Genomic DNA, 22,354 nt, shown 5'->3' with positions numbered 1-22,354 from the left:
GCATTCCCACAAGATGATTCCTGAGGCTCTGGCAGAGCCCAGGCAGAGGGCATTCCCTGGTGCCCTCCCAGTCAGGAGAGCACATCAGCTTCAGTGGCAGGGGTGACTCAGCACTTATGGGAAAGTCTAGCCTCCACTGACGCCGAGGCTAGACCTCCTCCCCAAGGTCGCTAGCTGCAGGGAAACATGGAGACTCCTGATGACTGGGCCACCCCTCTTTTCACAATAAACATGCCAACTCCCTTCATTATTTTCTGTTTTCTAACAAGCATATACACATATTAATGTACACCTGATTAAAAATTCAAGCAGTACAAAAGGCTGTACAATAAAAAGAAAAGCAATAGATGTTTGGTATATTTTTCTATTTCTTGATGCATCCATATAAGGCAGCATCTTGTGATTTGGGATGGATGGAAGAAACGAACTCACTTTGTGTGACTTTACCCTTTGGCTCCCTTCCAACCTAGTCTAACCTCTGGTCCACTTGCCCTCACTGTTTAAGAAATATTATTGTTTGTGCTTTATCTATAGCTTGGTTCTTAAAATTAAAAATGAATAACTAACATTTATAATATTCTGAGTATGCAAGTATTACTCCACAGGCAAATGGAAACCCTAGAGAAGGACATGCCACTAACCTGTGCTGCTGAAAAAGAAATACTAACTAAATTGAGAGGAGGATTTCAGGTCAGGAGAGAATAGCGTATTAAAGTTATTTTTCCTCAGCACACTGAAGGCATTTCTCTAACTCCTATCACTGAATGCATGAAGGATAAAAGGATCAAAAGCAGGGATGTTTATTCATGTATCCATCTGTATTTATTGAGCACCTGGTATGTGCTGGGTACTAAGCTAAGTGCTTAAGATGCTTATAAGAACAGTATTTACCTCCAAAGATATTTGATTCTTTTTAATTGCTATTATAAGTGGATTTTTTTTCTTCATTTCTCTTCAGATTGTTCATTACAAGTGCATAGAAACAATACCGATTTTTGGTGTTGATCTTACACACTACTACTTTGCTGACTTTATTAGTTCTAGTAACTTTGTTACTGATTTTTCACTTTTTCTCTATATATGATCATGTCATCTGCAAATAGTGAGCGTTTTACTTCTTCTGTTCCAATTTGGATGTCTTTTATTTCTTTTTGTTTCCTAATTGCTCTGGCTAGAACTTCCAGGACAATGTTAAATAACAGTGGTGACAGTGGGCACCCCTGCGTTTTTCCAGATCTTAGAGGGAAAGCTTTCAGCCTTTTGCCATTGAGTATGATATTAGCTAGTGGGTTTTTCACCTATGCCTTTTATCACATTGAGACATTTTCCTTCTGTTCCTAGTTTTCAAAGTGCTTTTACAAAGAAGAGGTATTGTATTTTATCAAATGCCTTTTCTGCATCAATTTGAGATGATCATGTTTTTTCCCCTTAATTCTATTAAAATGGTATATTACAGTAATTGATTTTCTTACATTGAGTGATCCTTTTGTAAATCTTGTTTGATCATGGTGTATAATTCTTTGAAAATGCTTTTGGATTTTGGTTTGCTAGTATTTTATTGAGGATTTTGGCATCTATATTCATAAGGGATATTGGCCCATATTTTTTCTTGTGGTATCTTTATCTGGCTTTGGTGTTAGGGTGATGCTGGCCTCACAGAATGAGTTCTTTTCAATTTTTTGGATGAGTTTAAGTAGGATTGATGTTAATTCTCCTTGGAATGTTTGGTGAAATTCACCAGTGAGGTCAGCTAGCTGTGGGCTTTTCTTTGTTGTAAGGTTTTTGATTACTGAGTCATTCTTCTGTAGTTCTGTTAAGATTTTTTATTTCTTCTTAAGTCAGTGTAGGTAGTTTATATGTTTCTAGGAATTTGTCCATTTCATCTACATTATCTAATTTGTTGGCATACAGTTTGTTCATAATATCCTCTTCTAATTCTTTTTATTTCTGTGGGATTGGGAGTAATGTCTCCCTTTCATTTCTGACTTGAGTTATTTGCATCCTCTCTCCTTTTTTCTTTGCCATCTAGTAATTTTGTTGATATTTTCAAAGAACCAACTTTTGGTTTTGTTGCTTTTCTCTACTGTTCGTAAATTTTCTTTTTAATTTATCTCTGCTCTAGTCTTTATTTCCTTCCTTCTGTTAACTTTGGTTTAAGTTTCTGCTTCTTTTTGTAGACTGTCCAGTTGTGAGGGTAGGTCTCGGATTTGAGAACTTTCTTCTTTTTTAAAGTAGGCATTTGGAACTATAAATTTTACTCTCAGAACTGCCTTTATTTTATTCCCAAAGTTGTTGTATGTTGTATTTTCATTTTTATTACCTCAAGAGTTTTCTAATTTCCCTTGTGTTTCATCTATGACCCATTTGTGCTTTAAGAGTGTGTGGTTTAATTTCCACATATTTGTGAATTTTCCAATTGTCCCTCTGTTACTGATTTCTACCTTCATTTCATTGTGGTGAGAGAAGTTACACTGTATGATTTCAATATTTTAAAATCTGTTGATACTTATTTTGTAACCGAACATGTGGTTTGTCCTGGAGAATGACTCATGTGCACTAGAGCGAAGTGTGCATTCTGCTGCTGTTGGGAGTAATATTCTAGATGTCTGCTAGATCTAGTTGGTTTAGAGCATCATTCAAATCTTCTATTTTCTTACTGATCTTCTGTCTAGATGGTTCTATCATTATTGAAAATGGTGTGTTGAAGTTTCCTACTATTAGTGTAGAACCATCTATTTCTCCCTTCAAATCCTGTCAATATTTGCTTCATGTATTTTGAGTCTCTTTTGTTATATATATATATATCATTGTTATGTCTTCTTATTTAATTGACCCCTTTATCAGTTTACAGTGGCCTTCTTTGTCCTCTGTAACAATCTTTTACTTAAAAGTCTATTTTATCTGTTTAGTATAGCTAATTTGTATATTAACCAGCTCTTTTGTGGTTTAGTTTTTTTTGCATGGTATATTTTTTTCCATCCTTTCACTTTCAACCTACTGACGTCTGAATTTAAGGTGAGTCTCTTGTAAACAGCATATAGTTCAATCATGCTTTTTTAAATCCACTCTGCCAGTCTTTGCCTTTTGACTGGAGAGCTTAATCCGTTTACATTTAAAGTAACTATGGATAAGTCAGGATTTTCTTCTGTCATTTTTCTGTTTGGTCTGTGTCTTATTATCCTTTTTTTGACCCTCAATTCTCCTGTTAATGCCTACTTTCATCTTTATTAGATCTTTTGTACTGTATCACTTTGAGTTTCTTCTCATTTCCTTCTGTTTATATTTTTCAGGTATTTTCTTTGTGGTTAACATGGAGCATAAATCTAGCATCCTAAATCTATAGCAGTCACGTTTGATTTGATACCAACTTAATTTCAATAGTATACATACACTGTTTCAACATCCTTCTGTTCCCCCGGCTATTTGTTGTATTTGTTACAAATTATATCTTTATATATTGTATGTCCAAAACATACATTTATCATGACTTTTTATGTACTTACCAGGGATCTTTATTTCTTTATGCCACTTCGATCCACTGTCTAGTGTCCTTTCCTTTCAGTCTGAAGAGTTCCCTTCACCACTGATTATAGGATAGCTCTTGTGGTTACACTCCCTCAGTTTTCATCTGGGAATGTCTTAATCTCTCTCTCATTTTTGACGAACAGTCTCAGTGGATATAGATTATTGGTTGGCAATTGTTTTCATTCAACAATGTAAACATTTCGTCCCATTCTTGCCTCCATGGTTTCTGCTGTGCAACTGGCACTTAGTCTTACTGGGATTCCCTTGTACATAATATGTTGCTTCTTCTCTTGCAGGTCAGGCCTCCCTCCTTGTTCCTGTCATTTGATAGTTTGATTACTACATAACTGGGCATGGTTCTCCTTGAGGTTTTCCTGGTTAAGGTCCGTTGGGCTTCTTGAACATGCATTTTCATTTAATTTGGCAAGATTTCTGCTATTTCTTTGAATAGTCCTTCTGCATTTTTCCTTCTTTCTTCTCCTTCTGGGACTCTCATAATACATATATTGTTATGCATGATGATCCCACAGATCTCTTAGGTTCTGTTCACTTCTCTCATTCTGCTTCCTTTCTTCTCAGCCTGAATCATTTCATCATCTTATCTTTGAATTTATTGATTCTTTCTTCTGCAAATGCCAATATGCTGTTGAATTCCTCCAGGAAATTTTAAATTTCAGTTTAAATTTCAACCTCCACATTTCTGTTTGGTTCCTTTAAAAAAAAATCTGTCTCTTTACTGAGATTCTCATATTGTTCACTTATCTTTTTCCTGACATACTTTAGTTCTTTCTCTGTGTTTTCCTTATCTCCTTGAGCACATGAAAGATAATTAAAAAAAAAAAGTCTTTTGTCCAGTATATCCTAAATCTTATTTCTTCATTGATGGGTCCTGAATTTTTATCTTGTTTCTTTGGATGGACCATTATTTCCTATTTGTTTGTCTTGTAATATTTTGTTGCACACTGCAGATTTTAATGTTTTAAAGTGTTTACTCTGGGATTTAGTCCCAGAGCTATCTGGCCCTTAGTTTTGTATCCATCTAATGATATGACAGAGATTTCCATGAGGGCCAGGAGGTAACAAAAACAAACTAACGCAAAAACACCTTTCACAGCCTTTGGCAATTGGATCTGCATTGGCTTGTGCTCAACTTCAGATTTTAGCCCTCCTACAAAATCAGCCAGAGGTGAAAGTAAACCTATGTTGTCTTATCCTGGGCTTATGCTCACTTGTGGCCTTAGGCATGTCCCTCTATAGAGGAATTTGAAAGTCTCTTCTACTCCCTATCAAACAGACTGCCCCCCCCCCCCACGGTGTATTCTATTGTATATCTTAAAGCTTGTAATTCTTTGCTCTAGGCTTCTTTGTTCTGTTTCTTACACTGCTTTGCCTATCTGCAACCTGCTTCTGCCTGCAGAGCAAGCTCTGGGAGGGTGAGCCAGATATGAGTTCCTATTTCAGTCTTTAATGATATCAATAGATAAATTGAAACTGATACACAGGCACCCAAATGTACACATTGGGGTTACTCTGCTCCCTCTGGAACAGGGCCAGGGACCCACATGGAAGCACAGGTTGGCTCCATACCACTCTAGTAAGTTGCTGTGGGGAGGAATCAGCAATTGCATCACAAGCTTCTCCTACAGTTTTTAATGCTTCATTTTCTTGATTTGATATTCCCCAGTTACCATAACCCATTAACTGTCTTCCAGAGTTTTGAGGAAGATGTTTCTGCCAGATTTTGCTAGTTGTTCTAAGGTTCTGTGGGGGAATATCAACCTGGAGCATCTTACTCTGTCATTCTGGTCGACCAGAAGTCTCTCATAGTATTAATTTGAAATAGTCTAAACTTATTATTATTTTCCTATTGAAGTGTTTTTCCAAACAATGCCTACCAGAGATGATTTTAGGTGGTAATATCCACTGTTACCTCTTATATTTAAGCTAAAAAAATGTAATCTGATTTAAAAAATAAAAATGTGAAATAGCAATACTAATGGTAAAGACAGGGAAAAAATTATCACTGGCTGAATGTTGGAACCCACCACATTCTTGGTGTCATCAGTTTCAAAAGTAAAATTTATTGCCCATCAATATTGCACTCTAATTTTGGAAACAACCTGCAGGAGCTAAGATGATACTTTTTTTTTTTTTTTTTGCTACTTACCAGTTATCATCTATGTAAATTACCAACAATTTTCTTTCATAATACACTTGTGCTGATCATGATAGTTAAATTATTCTAGTAAACCCTTCAAACTCACCTAACCACACTTCTCATCAACACCGTATTTGCAAAGCTAGTGTCAAAAGGGAAGCTTCTCTGCATGTACTTTAGAATATGTTTTTTAGATTTTTCTCCTAGGTTATATCTTATATTTCATTTCCCCCAATTATAATAATATGGAAAATTATAGTGATTCTTACTGACATAATACTTTAATATAAGTTGCTATCTGAACAGCTGAAGAAGGTCTTGATTTAGTAAACATTCTATGTGTTAACTACTCTTCTTCCTCCATTGTGGTGCTGTATTCTTTTGCAATGTATGTGTCATTTAAAGTTGGTTGTCTAGATCTGAATTGTTTAGCTGCATGATCTCAAATAAATGAAAAACTGATAACAAAAAAAATGCTAGTTCTTCAATTTTTTTTTTTTTTTTTTTTTGTGCTCCTCATCTTCTCCTAGTTCTTCAATCTTAATCTTTCCCTGCACTGAGATGTTTTTTCTTGATACACAATTAAGTATTTTGGAGCTTTTGCTGAATTACTGTGTGGCTAATTCCTCTCAACGGCAGGAAGCTTAGATATTTGCAAATTTCCTCTGCACACCATTTCTGATAGTTGATGTTTACTACATGCCAAACTGATCAGTTGCAGTGAATTCTATCACTTCTGTAATCAGCCTGCATTTATCCATAAAATTCTCTGTGTTGTGGAGTTCTTAGCTGTTTCAGTTTTCTTTTTAGGACTGGCATAGAGTCAGAAAAAAATGGTTGTTATATTACAGAGTTTTAAATCCATCTTAATATATTATCACTGCTATTTATGCTTAAGTTCCAACCATTACATTTGTTATTGTGGCTTTCTACTATTATTTTATCTTTATAAATACACTCCATTTTTCACATTGACTTATTTTGTTTAATTGATTCTATATGCTAGTGATAATGCACATAATGAACTTTGAAAACACATCTCTGTTATACTTTATATCTGAATACTATATAAACATTCTTTTCATTTATACCCACTCTTTAATCCTTTTCTCTTCATGCTCCCTCCTTTCTTCACTCCCCACTCTCCCTCCTTTCTTTTTTTCCTTTCTTCATCAAATATTTATTGAGCATCTACATGGCAGACAATATGCTAGATGCTGGAGAATCAAAGAAGGATAAACATCTTGCCCCAAAGAAGCTTATTCTGTAGATTTTAAATCTTTCTTTCCTGTTTATTCCAAAGGTCTTTTGGAGAAAATACACCAATGGAATTCATGGAGGGAAAGCAAACATGGTCAGCTTTCAGTGAAGGAAAAATCATCACCAACCTTAAGCAACTGTAGAATAATCATTCTTCTTTTTTGGGCTCTGGCTATATCAGGTTCTTCTTTTCACCAAGAACTGGCTCCGGGGAGAGTGTTCTTTGTTCTCTAGCACAAATAACCCTGGGTGGGAAGGTTTGGTTGGACACCAGCTGGTGGAGACCGAGGGCCTCAGGAGAGGCCGGCCCACGTTCATCTGGTGTGACTGCCAGAGGTTTCTGGGAGAGAGCTCCTGTAGGAAACCACAAATGCACAGGAAATGGGGGAAAATCTGATAAAGGCAAACCATTAAATGACACATGTACAGAAGGGAAACAGTTAAGAATTAACCCAAACTAATTTAAGGCTACAAGAGCAAGTGGTGCAACAGTCTAGTTAATCAGTAGCTAGCTGTCAATGCTAGGGCGCCTGAGCGAAATGACTATAAAGACTTTCAGAGCTATCAGGGACAGGTGGATGGAGAAAGGGACTGATCACAAAGAGACTCAAACACTGCTGCAGGAACTAAGACCATACACTGCAAACTGGACCGATATAAATTTGTTTACATGTCCATCTATCCATACAAACTACTATTGATCTGCTCAGCAAATACTTGTTGAGAACCACTATTCTAGTTGATGGTGCTGAGGATAAAGGAATGAGTTTGTAATTCAGCAGCATGCAGGAAGCATGCTGAATAATCAACAGCAACTTAGGTAGGGATTGTACAAAGAAAAAGGCAATGTTGAAGCATTAAGTCTATTGAGTTTTGCTACTTTCTTTGAAATACTAGGGCCCAAAGAATCTTACAGTGGAACAAGCTATGACTCACTCTGTCATCTTTTCCCGATTCTGGAGTTGCCCCTCCTGCCCTCAATTTTTTTCTTCCTCTCAGCTCAGCGAGACCAGGTAAGCATCCACATCTAGAGGCTCAGATCCATCTTCACTCAGGCTTCCAATCTTGCCCTATCATGGAGCATGAGGTCTTTGCTATTCTGTATTTTCCTAAGAATCAGCTTCTTGAATTTCTTCACTGTTTTTGACCTTTAAAAATTGGTTTCCACTTCCTGGATTTCCCAAGCTCAATATATGTCACTGTTCTCTGACGGATGGCCAAGTATCTACATGACCCCACTCAAATCCCTGTCATATGCCTCAAGAATTGGAATATGGCAACACAGTCAGAATGCTAGGGTATGCAGTCAGTGGTCAGAAGTAAACAGATCCAAAAGTGAAATGGGTTAAGTGTCTGAAGACCAGGTCAGAGGTGCAATCTATAGGGAATAAAAGTCTATAGAGAACATGTTTCCTCCCAAAGCCCCTCCTAGAAATAATTCATTCTATGTTCTGTTTTTGGAGATAGTTCAGTGGTGAGAATAAGACGCCTCTATGTAAATAAAATCAAGGAAAAGTCCATTTGTAAAGTCAAACAAAACAGAAAAGCAGAATATATAGACAACTACCAGGGGAAGGGGTGATTGTCCTTGAGGAGTCCAGAAAAGAGGAATCTGAGTAAGGATGTATCAGTGTGCCTCCAGCTTGGGCAGGCTGAGAGATGTCTAACTGGTCTTCTGGTCCATTTGGCAGGCACACCCTATAAAACAGGCACGTGATAACATAATTTCATTTATTCTCTTGTTCAACAAATATTTATTGAGCACATACTGTGTTCTAGATACTGTTGGAAATAAATAAGTAGGAAGGCATATTCCCTTTCCTTCTAGGGTTCATGGTCTAAAGAAATGGAGACTTGTAAACAGCTAATTAAAAAACTACCTGTTGGGGGTTTCTGACAGAAGGTTACTTGGGACCTCAGAGCAGGAGCAACCCAATGCCTCCCAGGCATTTCAGGGAAACCATTCCAGAGAAAGTGATGTTTCATTTGAGTTCTGAAGAAGAGTCTTTCCAGGTAGATTTTTTTTTGTCTTCAGCTAGCCTTTCTTAATGGGAAAAGATTGTTTATGATTAGTTTATCATGCATATTTCAGACTTCTTAGCAAATATGGTTCTTTGCTAAACTAAAATCCCCATAAATTATTTGAACCAATGTCTAAATCACTCACTTGGGCTGGAACTGAAAAAGTTTTTAAATCTACACAGCCAAGCCCATCTTTGAGGAGAGTTAGAAGATACGGTAACTGAGGGACCCATCCTGATAGGCTAGAATCTGTTCTTCTTTACCAACTTACTCTTAGTGACTGGCTCAATAGGAGCCCTCTTGGAACAGTATAAAAGTTCCACACTCCTTGAACAATAAGTAAAAACGTGTTAAATGAATGCAGTACTGGTCTCTTCCATACTCAGTGGGAAATATTTCCAAATATTTAGTCATCAATAATGGTTAGCTAGAAGACTTGAATTAATTTTTATTTTCCAAGGATCCTGACTAAGCTTTACACCTGAGGGCCCTCCTTCGTCCCTTGCAGACTCTTGCTCTCTGAGTTGCCCTGTGATTCACTGGGGGGAAAACTGCATGAACCAGAGAAAGGGCCAGTGACATAAGGGCCCTCTACTTCCTAAAAGAATGCCTGCCTTAAACCAAGCGAGAACTGGAAGACCCTTGGGGCCTGTACCCCCTGCCTTCAGTCTTTTGCAGAGAAAGCCTCCATTCACGTTCACCCAAGATTTGGGATAGCTTCCAGAGTTTTAAGAGCAATAAAGGAAGCTTCTACTAAAGACCAGCGAAATGTCTATTTTGCACCTTAGGGTCACACAATCTCTGACGACCAAGATACAAACCATTGGTCATCAGAGGGTTCAGAGGGAGTCTTCAAAGATCTCAGGTTACATTTTAGAAACAAACTACAACATAATAACAGAGCCAAAAAGAGAGGGAGTAAAATAACACTGCAAGACACAACTGCAAGGCACTATTCATACTACTATGAAAATTACAGGACTTCCTGTTGGCTAACAAACCTCATTCTTTTGCAGAGACCTTGCTCAGTGTTACAGGTCCTACTTGCCAGTGGCTCTCAGTCAATTCACTAATGCTCAGTTGTTTCCATTTCCCCTTCAAAATCCCTGCTAATCACACCCTTTTCCTTGAAGTCCTTCTTTTCAAGTTTCTTCAGTTCTTCCCACTCATTTCAAATTCCTCTCCCTGCCACTTGTACTCATTTCCACCAATCCCTCCAAGTGCCTCTTGGTTCCTCCAGGTCCTTGACCCTCCTACCCCAGTCAATTCCACTCCCTCCTAATCACTCCCAGCCCCACAGACCTCTCCCTGATGTCCATTCCCCTACTCCCTCCCACTCTTCCCAAGATTCCCCCTACCACAAAGGGTGTACATGCATCAGAACCTTGATCAACACAGCGAAGTTGCCTAGCAAAAATTCTGTACCAGTTTACACTCACATCAACATTGTTCTCTGTGAAAGGGTTTGACTGCAGAAACACTGTCACCAGTGCTATTGCTCTTTTTAATTATGTGGTAATATGTTTTGTAAAAGCAACACCTTACTGCTGTTATATCTTGTATTTTCTTGTTTACTAGCAATGTTGAAAATGTTTTAATATGTTGGTTGTTCAACAGCATTTCTCATTCTGTGAATTGCCTGTTCATATTCTTTGCCTATTTTTTAATTGGGCTATCTTGTTCTTATTGATTCATATATTCTGTTAGTCTTTTATCTATTTTGTGAATGTTTTTCTCCAAGATGTCCCTTGGCTTCTAATGAACTGGGCTGATACAGACTGAATATTCCTTAGACTTCTGTTATGAAGACATACAGGATTGCTAGCCAACTAAAATTTTGCAGAAATGTCCAAAAGTTGTTTAAAAAATTGCATTCTGTATGGACTGCTGTAAACTTTATAAATAGGTAAAAGAAGCAAGTAAATATGATGGATTGGTCAATTGGTGAATTGAGTTTCAGCAAGCAGTTCTGCTTCTTTTCCACCACATCTGTCTCAAACATCCAAAGTATTACTGCATTTTAGGTTTATATGTCCATTTTTCCTTCACATTCATCATCTTTCTTTTCTCTTTTAAACACAAGCAATATATTTAATTGTGGAAAAATTTTAGATATATATATACATTTGTAGCAGACATTTTTGTGCCTATCCAATAACCATTTCCACTTCTTCCATGCTAGCAAATTCCAGATTTTGTTCAGGTGTCCAATCACCTTGAATTTGTTTTTTTACTGCAAAATATATCACACCCAAAATAATTTAATATGTATGAGGTAAAGCAGACTAATGAACATCATGTGCCAATCTTCAGCTTAAGAAACAGAACATTACCTATCCTTTTAAAGGCCTCATATAAGTTTCTATTTAATACCTTGGGAAACTTAACACAGCATCTTCGCCTCCTTTCATTGGCCAGAATTGCACCACATTTCAATGCCTGAATGTGGTATTGAAAGAATAATGGGACCACCACGATTGCTCAGACAAATGGCTTTCAACTTTTTGGTCTCAGGATGCCTTCACACTTTTAAAGAGAGTTGAGGACACAAAAAGAGTGTGTGTTTATACTGATTATATCTATTTATACTTATTATATTAGACATTAAACGGAAAATTTTAAATCTTATTAACTCATTTTAGGGTTATGATGCTAAATCCAATACGTGCTAACACACAAAAGTATTTTTAAGAAAAACATATTTTCCAAAATAAAAAATAATTTGTGACAACAGTGGCATTGTTTTACATTTTTTTGAAAATCTCTTTAACTGCCTGGCTTAACAGAAGACAGCTGGATTCCTGTATCTGCTTCTGTATTCCCGTCTGTTTTGTTGCTCTGGTTGAAGCATATGAAGAAAATCTGACCTCACAGAGATACGAAATTGGAAACAGAAGAGTATTTTCATAGCTTTTAAAGATAATATGGATATTCTTCTGTGATAGCTTCTTTTTTAAATAATTTTTTTTATTTTGGAAATAATTTCAAGCTTGGAGTATGGCTGGAAAAATAACACAAAATCCAAACCCACCAGATACCCGTATCTATCAAGTTTTAACATTTCCTCACATTTGCCATATCATTTTATCTGTCCATGCCCTTATCTATTTATCTGTTTTCTAAACCTTTGAGAGTAGGTTGAATATATCATATTCCTTGAATACTTCCATGTACATTTCTTAAGAAGGACATTGACGAATGCAACCACCTTAAGTAGTTATCAAGTTCAAAAAACTTAACATTGATATAAACCTTCATTTTTAATACAATTTTTAAAAATGTGGAACATATATACACAACTTAAACTTTCCCATCTCAATCACTCTCAAACATAGCATTCAGCGGGATTACTCACAGTCACAATGCTGTGCTACCCTCACTGCCCAGAGAACTCTTCCATCACCCCAAACAGAAACCCTACACCCATACACAGGAACTCTGCACTCCACCTCCCACCCTGCCCCTTGCAACCAGTACTCTACTTTCTGTTTCTCTGAATTTGCATATTCTGGCTACTTCATGTAAGTGGAATCGTACCATACCAGTCCCTTTGCGTCTGATTTATTTCACTCAACATGATGTCTTCAAAGTTCATCCACGTAGCAGCATATAACAGAAGTTCATTCTTTTTTTAAGGCTCAATAATTTTCTATCACATGTATATACCACATTTTGATCATCCATTTTCATGGACATTTGGGTTGTTTCCATAGTTTGGCTCTTGTGAACAACGCTGCCCTGAACACTGGTGTTGAGAGCTTCTTAAAGGTTAGTAGCAATTTGGAATCATTCAATGAACTTTGGTACTAGTACATTAAAAATCCACTGTTCTATCTTGAGATTTGCATACATCTTTTACCCACGCATCATGGTTTCATAACATCATGCATTGGTCATTTGGAAAATACTGGTTCACTGAATGTAGTGGTATTAAACTATGTCCACATATTCTTGGGTACTCCTCTCTTTAAGTGGAACTTAACTCCCCTCTTCATGAGTGTGTGCTGTAAAAGGAACTTGCTCTGATAGGAAAGCATGTGGTGGAAATCACAGAGCATGACTTTTGAGGATAGGTCATAAGAGACACTGAGGCTTCTATCTTCTGTTTCTTAGATTACTTGCTCTGGGGAAGCCAGGGACTATTCAATTAAAGCCTGATGGAGAGGTGGTAAGTAACTGAGACCTTCTGCTAATAGCCATGTGAGTGAGCCATCTTAGAAGCAGAACCTCCAGTTCCAGTCAAGTATTCAGATGTCTGCAGCCCCATCAGATATGTTGATTGCAATCTCAGGAGAAACCAAAAGTTAGACCACATGGATAAGCTGCTCTTAAATTCTTGACCCAGAGAAACTGTGAGATAATAAAGTTTTGTTGTTTTAAGCACTATGTTTTGGGGTAATTTGTTATGTAATAATAGATACAAATACATTGAGTTATGTGAATCTTCCAAATGTTAACACATTTCATTCTTCACTATAAGGAAATCACATTTACTATAATCACCACTGAGCCTGTCAGAAACATTTTTTTGCAATTAAAGCTAGAAGCATCTTTTAAGTATTGGGAAGCTGTCTTAGTCATGGTGCTAAATATAAGCTTTTCAAAATTCTAATTTTTGCGTGAAAGCCCAAATGTTATCATTGGAACAAATAATGTAAGTTGTTTTCATTGGAGTGACTATTCAAACTTTGTTCATTTTTTTAAAAAAACTTTTTTTATTAATTAAAAAAAATTAACAAACAAAACATTAAGATATTCCATTCTACATATACAATCAGTAATTCTTAATATCATAGTTGCATATTCATCATTTCTTAGAACATTTGCATCAATGTAGAAAAAGAAATAAAAAAAGACAACAGAAAAAGAGATAAAATGATAATAGAGAAAAAAAAGATTGCACATACCATACCCCTTACCCTTCGCTTTCATTTACCACTAGCATTTCAAACTAAATTTATTTTAACATTTGTTCCCCCCATTATTTATTTTTATTCCATATGTTATACTCTTCTGTTGATATAGTAGCTAAAAGGAGCATCAGACACAAGGTTTTCACATTCACAGAGTCTCATTGTGAAAGCTATATCATTGTTCAATCATCATCAAGAAACATGGCTACTGGAACACAGCTCTACATTTCCAGGCAGTTCCCTCCAGTCTCTCTGCTACATCTTGAACAACAAGGTGATATCTACTTAATGCATAAGAATAACCTCCAGGATAACCTCTCGACTCTGTTTGGACTCTCTCGGCCATTGATACTTAGTCTCATTTCACTCTTCCCTTTGGTTGAGAAGGTTCTCTCAATCCCTTGATGTTAATTCTCAGCTCATTCTAGGGTTTTTCTCAGTCCCTTGATGCTGAGTCTCAGCTCATTCCAGGATTTCTGTTCCACGTTGCCAGGAAGGTCCACACCCCTGGGAGACTTTGTTCATTTTTGAGAAAATGTCTGCCAAATATCCAAGTCCAAACAACCACACTTTGTCAGTCGTTCATGAAAAGTGGTGTTTGGGGAAGAAAGTCTAGTTCAGCTAACAAGACAAATAAGCACAGAATTGTTTTTTCTCAAGACAAATACAGTACCTAGGTATGAAGTACACATACTTCATGCATACTTCCCATTTTGCCATGCAAAATGTTAAAAAAAGATATACTCAAGGTGCAAAATCTAACAAAATCAGGAATTTTTACTGTTTCATTAGCAATATTAAGTGAAACTGTTGCCCCTCCCCCCTGTAAGTGTATGTGTAAAGAATACAATGAGGGTGTGCATGAGTGGTTCAGTGGTAGAATGCTTGCCTTCTAGGCAGGAAACCAGGGCTCAGTTCCCGGATCATGCACACCCCCCCCAAAAAAAAAAAAAAGTACAAGAATACAATAATGACTAACATCGTTTGGTGCTGCTGCTTTGATTCATGTCAAGGTGCCAGAAGATTTATATGGTACATTGGCTTTGCGCTATTCCTGTAAATGTCAATATAGTGAAAAAGTCATGTAACATATTAGTAACATTATGAAAACAGTTTTGACCTCGAAGAACCCGAGAGGAGCACCTCACTCTGAAAAAAGCTGCACTGGGAAATGTGGCACCATGGAGTAACACAGCATTAGAAGTAGCATTCTGGGGGCTGGGGGTTGGGGGTAAGCGTCAGCAAGCTGTAGGACGTCTGCACTTCATGTATCTGTAGTTGTAGAACAAACTGAGATACCCTACGAGCAGCTGGAGAAGTGCACACTTCACTTAAAATGTTTAGAACACAACTAAATTATTATTTGTATCTCTCATAGAGAAAAAACATAGTTCTGGAAAATATGTCCTTCATCTGCCTAATTATAGGTTTATTATTTCTTCCTTTTGAAAAGTACTTTTACTCTTGACTCTACTCCTGCATCCCAAGCCTCCTATTTTGCCCAGTAACTTTCTGTTCCTCACATGACCTGCAGTTCCCCTGGTTCACAACTTCCCTCCTATTTCCCTCTTTCTCTCCAAACGCTCCAAATTTCCTATCTCATTCCCATCAATTGCTCCTATTTCCTGCCAGGTGCAGTGCGTGGCCTCTGAGGGAGAAGATGAAGCCAGGCAGGGGGGCATTGCTGGGGCTTGGGGGAGGAATCTGGGGGCGTGAGGTCGGAGGAAGGAGGCTGCCGTTCTCCCGAATACAGGCACGGGTCGGATATATTCACGGCGCGGGGGCCCCAGACAAGAAACCTCGGGGACAAGACAGTCATCACATATCTCCTCCCCACTCCCGTCCACATCTTCCTTCCTGCAGCCCCCCCCTCGAGTAACAGAGGGGCCGTGCGACACACACGCGGGGCCCCTGCGTGTGAGGCCTTCCCTCGGCGCTAATGTCTTCACTCCTTCCCGGAAGACAGGCAGAGCAGGGCTGGGAGGAAGGGGCGGCCGGGAGCCCTACAGCCTCCGGACTCCAATCGCCTAGGGACGCCCGCGGCGGGCAGAGAGAAAGTACTGAGGGGCGGGCCGACGAAGCCGCGGGGAGGAGGCGGGCGCTGAGGAGGGCCGAGCCGTACACGGACACCGAAGAGCAAAAAAGCAGCAGAGCGAAGCGCGGAAGGGCCGTAGCTGGGCCGCCTTCCCTCCCAAGTCCCGGTCCTCTGACTCACGGACGACCCCTGGAGGCAGACACTCCACAAATCCTCACACGCTTCTGAGCCTGCAGAAGCCTCCTCCACAGCCGGATCGGCCCCACCTTCCGCCTTCCAGAAAACAGCGTACATCCGGGGCGCGGACCCGCCCCGCGGAGCCTTCTGGGAAGTGGCGTCCTGTTTCCAGCGGGGCGTGCCGGCGGCCCTGCGCACGCGCATTCCCGTTCCTGAGCCCGGGTCTCCGCGTCTGCTCCGCGGCGCCTGTGCACTCCCGCCCCTGGGCTGCGGCGCTTCCACCCCCGTCCCGCGGGGAAAGGCCCGGGGTAGACCGTGACAGGCGGGCTTGGTTCTCTCGCGGTGTGGCAGATGCGGAGGAGCGTGATAATCACCGAGATGGGGGACGTAGGGGTAGTGTGGTGGGATGGGAGAAGGCGACTTCCTGGGCGGAAGCCCGGGGCGGGAGGGGCCCGGTTGAGGGCGAGCTTCCAGAGCCGCGACCTCGCTTAGCAGGCCACGAGCGTCAGTTTCCTGGAGTCAGGCTGAGGAGGTGGGCTTTGGACTCCGGCGAGGGCGCGCTGAGACCCTGACTTCAGTGTTTGCACGTAGGTGTTTAGAGCAGTGGCTAGCTTCCTTTTGTTGGTGTCCGCGTTTGGGAGGGGTCACGATGGGAGGACGTTGGGCACCTAGCAGGGTTCCAGGAAGACGTGATGGCCGCTGATGTTGGGTCTGGCTGATGATGAGGGCTCAGGAAAAGGAAGGAGTTGACAATTCCCAGGTACCTGCTGTGGGCGGCACATTGTTTGCAGATACTCACCTGGTGACACTCAAAAAAGACCTGCGGGGGTGCATCCCTGTAATCCATTTACAGATCCATTCACAGAACCATTCACATGCACTGATCCAAAACATTCATGCGATGCACGTAGAGGTCTGTTATACCTACCCCTGTGAATATCCGGTGTGTAAATATACACAACCACATAGCTATTGATGAGCACATGTTCACACGTGAAATGGATCAAAAGCAGTGGGTTCTCTACTTGATGTGCTCAAATGACCAGTTCCTGAGACACTGGGGTTCCAAAGAGAGGAAGAGAAGTAGGAGAGCAAGATGGTCTATGGGCCTAAAAATCTGTCTTCCTAAATTGCGGTAACTCTATGATAGTTTTATAGTATCAAAAGATGGGCAGTTTTTAGGATAATGAGCACAATGGCTCCAAATGATGTAATTACAGGTGATACAATTACTGAGCATGTGCAGACTGATTTCAGTAAGAAAATATTGGCCTTAATGTGAGGATGGGTGTGATTTTATTGCATGTGTCAGGCCAATTTTGGTTGGATCCAGCTTCATCTAGCAAGATAGTGTAGCCTTTGGGGTGGGATAGTCATGCGCTGACACAAGTTCCTTCATTAATAAACATTAGGGCTGTCTTTTGTGACCATAAAACTCTAAAGTTGAAAAACAGGATTGGGGGTACAAATGGGGGCCAGTAAAAAGGTTTTTTACAATCGCAGGGCTATTTAGTTACATAGTCATTATCAAAGATTAAGGCAGCTGGACCACAGGCATTTCCCTTTGGTCATTTTACAATATATGAGAAAGTAAAAAAAAAAATCTATATAAATGATTCAGGAATCTTAATTTTTGTTCATTTTTAACTCTTGGTTACACACATACTCCCTCCTGCAAACAACAAAGGCTCTGATCAAGGTATCCATCTCGTGTCAAAGAGTCTCTGCCAAGAGCTCCTCTGCCATCTTGGGCAAAGTATGGCCTCCAGGCCAGGAAGAGGAAGGTTGACTTTCTTGGGCCTCTCTCTGGAAACTTCACCCGTAGCTCAGCCTCTGCCTTCACTCCCTACTACTGCCATCTCCGCTGTGTCTCTCTGACTCTTCATGGTCATTTTTCTGCCACCCTGGCCTAATGGGAAGGAGAGAGAAATGGGGCTTGAATTCAAGGAAACATCTTCCCAGAGCAGCAGTTCTAAACATGTTTTGTGTGTGTTGGACTCTTGAGAATTCCATTGAAAGCTGTGAATCCTCTTCCCAGATAAACACACAACTTTACCCACACTATTTTGAAAACAGCACTAAACTATCTTTGGGCCCCTGGTTGAGAACCCCACTAGAAGTGGCTCAGAAAGTTAGTTTGCTGGTTGTCCTCTCTGCAGCCTGCAAATGGGCTCCAGAGGGGAGAAGAGAATGGCCCTAAACCCTAGGGGAATCAGGGCCCGAGGAAGGCACAGCTTCCCCTCCCATCTAGCTGTTAACCTAATTAAGGAGCCAAGTAGGCATTGCAGGCCCTGGGTAGTCAATCACGCAGTTGGTTAGCTGCAATGTCAGCAAGGCAATCAGTGGTTTAGTTATTAAGGGTTAGTCTTTCAGTTAAACCAGTAGTCAGTCAAGTGATATGTGTGTAGAAACTTAATCAGCCAACCAGACAATGGTCCATCAGGGTCTGTCAGGTCAATTTGATGTTCAGCCTATCAACCAGGGAGCTAATTGTTGATGATGCTGAACAGCTGGTTATCAGTAGGTTGAGCCTGTCTGTATACAATGTGTCTCTACTTGCTACAGCTTGAAGACAGTGTTTGCAGGTGGAGACAGGAGCTGACTCCTGGGCCACCAGTGGGAGCTTCTATTGCTAGAAAGCCTCGTGACCAGGGAAGGGTGAAGCGGCTGCAGAACAAGGACCAGGCGCAGCTACCACTAGAGGGCGGGGTGGTGTCCTTTTCCTCCTATGCCCTGCACACTCCTTGGGCTCAACCTCAGGCTTGAGGCAAGGCACTGTGGACTACTTCCTATCCTGGGGAGTGTCTAGCAGACTGAGATATACTTAGCTCCGAGCTGGGAGGAAACCAGCCAGCTACATGCCTACCAGGAGAAGGACCTGCTCCACCCCAGGCCCTGTTGCCAGGGGCTTAGCAGCCACAGCACTGGGCAGTGGTGGCGGCCAGAGGGAGGACTGTCTCACCTCTCTGCCCAGGAGCAAGAAGGGGAGCAGCTCTCTGAAGCTGGGGCACAGAGGGCAGGATCTCTCTTTGGCTAAGATGCATGTCACGTCTGGGCTGTTTCTTCTTCACCTTTTCTAGCAGCCAAGGAGGAGCCAAACCAGTGGCTTAAAGTCTCCAAACACCTATTTCTTTGCTGAATTCTGTGGTCAGAGGATTCTTCTCAAATGAACAGGAGCTCTGACTAAAGCAGGAAGGATTGAGGTTAGACACCAAGATAATGAAGGAAACGTGGGGGAAGGATAAGCAATGAGTTTAATTCCCCTTTAGGAATAATTGAGATCTTTATATAAGAAGAGCATGTTGGCCACAAAAGTGAGATTTTTTTGGCCACGAAATTCAGGAACTTTGAATTCTTTTCTCCCCAAAAAAGAAGTGCATGGACCCAGTCATGTCTACAGATGAATCTCTGCCTCCCTATATGCTTCCTGACTTAAAATGGGGGAAGGGGCATATTCTGGATACAGCTATTGTTTCAGTGATCCAGAGTAATAATAATAAAGAGTACTGGGGCAGGACGGTGGGGGGCCAGAATGACTGCTGCCCTTCAGAGATGCCCCATGTGCCTGGAGCATTTTGTACAGTCTCGTATGTGAGGTTTACACACGAGGACTTCAAGGCTTAACGGTTAGATATTTTGCCCAAGGTCCCACAGCGAAGAAGTGGTATACAACCCCAATTTGGACTCAGTTTGTATGGTGCCAAAGCTCTTTTCTTTTTTGGGGTATCACACTCGAGACATAATGGGCAGATGAGGGAGAGGAGAATGGTAGGATGGGAGACGCTAAGCTCACAGGATGGTTTGCTGGGGGCTCTGGAAGGGACTGCCCCTCAGAGAGCCTGCCAACCTGCCAACCCACAGGCAGGCACTAAGACCCCCTTTTTTTTCTCAGACACTCAGGACATGCGTTAAGGACTGCAATCCGTGTGCAGCTCCTTCAACCTTGTATGTATCCCAGGTAATAAAGCTGGAGAGGTAAGTGGGGGTCCGATCACCAAGGACTCGTGAGACCCTTAGGGAGCTTGGGTTCTGGAAAGTCAAGGTTGAGTTTTCTCACAAGAAGGGACATGATGTGATGTGCCCTGCTGTAAATATACAAGCTATATGTAATCAGGAAGAATGATTTAGCATGTATTTTTCATTCCAAGCCATCACACATACTCTGTGTGAGACTGTGAGAAATGTTCAATATAAAACTATAGTGACTGAGCAGGGGCTCAGGAGTCTGGGTGGTCTGACTCCCATTTCTGCCATTTCCCACCTGGGAGGCCTTGACAAGTGCACTCTCAGTTTCTTTCCCCTTCTGTAAAATGGGGATAATATTAGCAATAATAATGATCATGATAATTTCTAAGTCACAGGAATGCTATGAGGATGCTGTGAAAATTATGCTCATAGAGCACAAAGTAGAGCCTGGCAGTTAAAGTGCTCGCTGAGTGTGGGCTGTCATTATAATTCCTCCTGCAGGAGCAGATGACTGCACATCACGTGCACTGGTGCACCTCTCCTTTTGGCCTCATGTCTTTTCCCTGCCACTGTGGGAACCAGGTGTGCGCAGATTAAATCCAAAGCATCTCCCTTCTCTTGCTTCCTGCCCAAGGGCTTGTCCGAAGCCAGCGTGCCCAGGGGAACCTGCTGGCACTCCTGCATGTACAACCCAGGAGGGCATAGGAGATAGCCATGGATGGGAGGCAGTGAATAAACGACTTCTTGCTTCCCTCAGGTGAACAGTTCTGAGGTGCATTTAGTAATGAGACCAGTCATCCCCAAGGAGAGTCAACCCCATCTGCATTCTCACACTGGCTTTCCTGCTCTTTTTCACTAACCCCCACCCCCCCCCATCCTTCACTCCTTCTTGGGGCCACATTCTCAAATAACGTACCCACACTTTTGTTTCACACTGTGCTTTTAGGGGAACCCAAGCTAATACAACCTGTGAAAAGACAATCTCCTTTCTTAGAAATGCTGCATCAGGGGGAAAAAAGTGGGCAAAGAGAAATGAAAGGAGCTAGAAACCGGAATGACTGTATCAGAGATGCAAGAGGGGTATCATTCCCTTGAAGAAAGCAGACTCTTGGCTCCAGCCCAGCTTTCAGCTCTTGTGTATTCACTTACCTGGGGGTAATGGAGTGATGGGGTAGAGAGGTGCTATGCTAGAGGAACCTGGAAGAGTTCTGTAGCTTAGGGTGAGCCACATTCAGTCCTGACTCTTACTTACTACTCATTATGTGGTCCTGAGCAGAGGTCTGCCTCTGAACCTCAGTTTCCTTACTTGTAAATCGGAATGATGAATGCCTGCTTTAAATGGTTACTTATGAGATATAGAGACCCGTCAGGTGAGTGCTTAGCCCAGTGTCCAGACTATGGCAAATGTTCAACAAATGGTAGCTCTTGGTTTAACAGCCCCCTGTAATTAGCATCAGGCTGTCCAGAATCCAATTTCTCCCATTGCTTCAAGTAAGCATACTTAGCTTCCACAATAAAGTGGAAAGCATTTCAAAGGCATGAGAAAAGGAGAAAGTTTTTATCAACAGATACATTATCCCTTTCAAACAAATGGCTCCAGCTTTCCTGCTCCATCTAGCAAAGACCTCTGACCCTAGGATTTGCTTGCCTACTGTGGCAGATCTGCAAGAAGCAGACTCTGACTCAGCTCTGTGTATGGGAGGTCTATTGGGGAGTGCTCTCAGGGACAATACTAGGGAAGGGGAGGAAGTGGGAGGGGGCAGAGGGAGAAGCTGGGCTGTGATGCAGTCACAAGGCCTTGGTGGACCCCAGGCGAAGCCCTGAAGCTGGGGTGGCCCTTCAGGGTTGCTCCCAGGCCTTTTAAATACCTGCCCTAACCAGGCAGGGGATGTGACTGTCCTGGGAAGGAGGCATGCGCTTGGGCAAATGCTCTCTTCACCAGGGCAGTTCCCCGACAAGGCTGGCAGCTGAGCACTGCCAGCCGGCACGCTCCCAGCGAGTGGGAACAGAAGCCCTGAAACCAGGGATCTAGGTAATGTGGGTGGTAAAGCATCCCTGATTCTTCAATGCTAATGGGGTGGTGTTGGAGAATGTGACGGCCACTCCTAGTCCCCCTTCTTCCTTATTGAGAGGAGCTTGATTTTGTTTGGGACAGCAGTGTGACCAACTAAAATACTCACTTCCCTAGACTCCTTGGCAGTGGAGGGTGGCCAAGTGACCCTGTTCTGGCCAGTGCGATATAAATAGGAATCTGATTCCTGACGACAGTGTGGAGCCACTGGCTATTTCCACAAGCTC

General features: G+C 41.4%; 1 protein-coding gene across 1 annotated transcript in view; it reads right to left on the bottom strand.

Annotated features, from left to right (window-relative positions):
• The window catches only part of ZBTB38 (zinc finger and BTB domain containing 38), a 105,218-nt gene extending 97,909 nt beyond the window's left edge, over positions 1 to 7,309 (bottom strand). Inside the window, exon 1 of the mRNA XM_077130273.1 lies at positions 7,072 to 7,309. The gene's annotated coding sequence lies outside the window, so the exon portion shown is untranslated. The remainder of the gene's footprint in view (positions 1 to 7,071) is intronic.
• Positions 7,310 to 22,354: the final 15,045 nt, after the last annotated feature.

This window comes from Tamandua tetradactyla, chromosome 15 (genome assembly GCF_023851605.1).
Source record: "Tamandua tetradactyla isolate mTamTet1 chromosome 15, mTamTet1.pri, whole genome shotgun sequence".
NCBI classification, from domain to species: Eukaryota; Metazoa; Chordata; class Mammalia; order Pilosa; family Myrmecophagidae; genus Tamandua; species Tamandua tetradactyla.
This window is presented reverse-complemented; position numbering and strand designations above follow the sequence as displayed.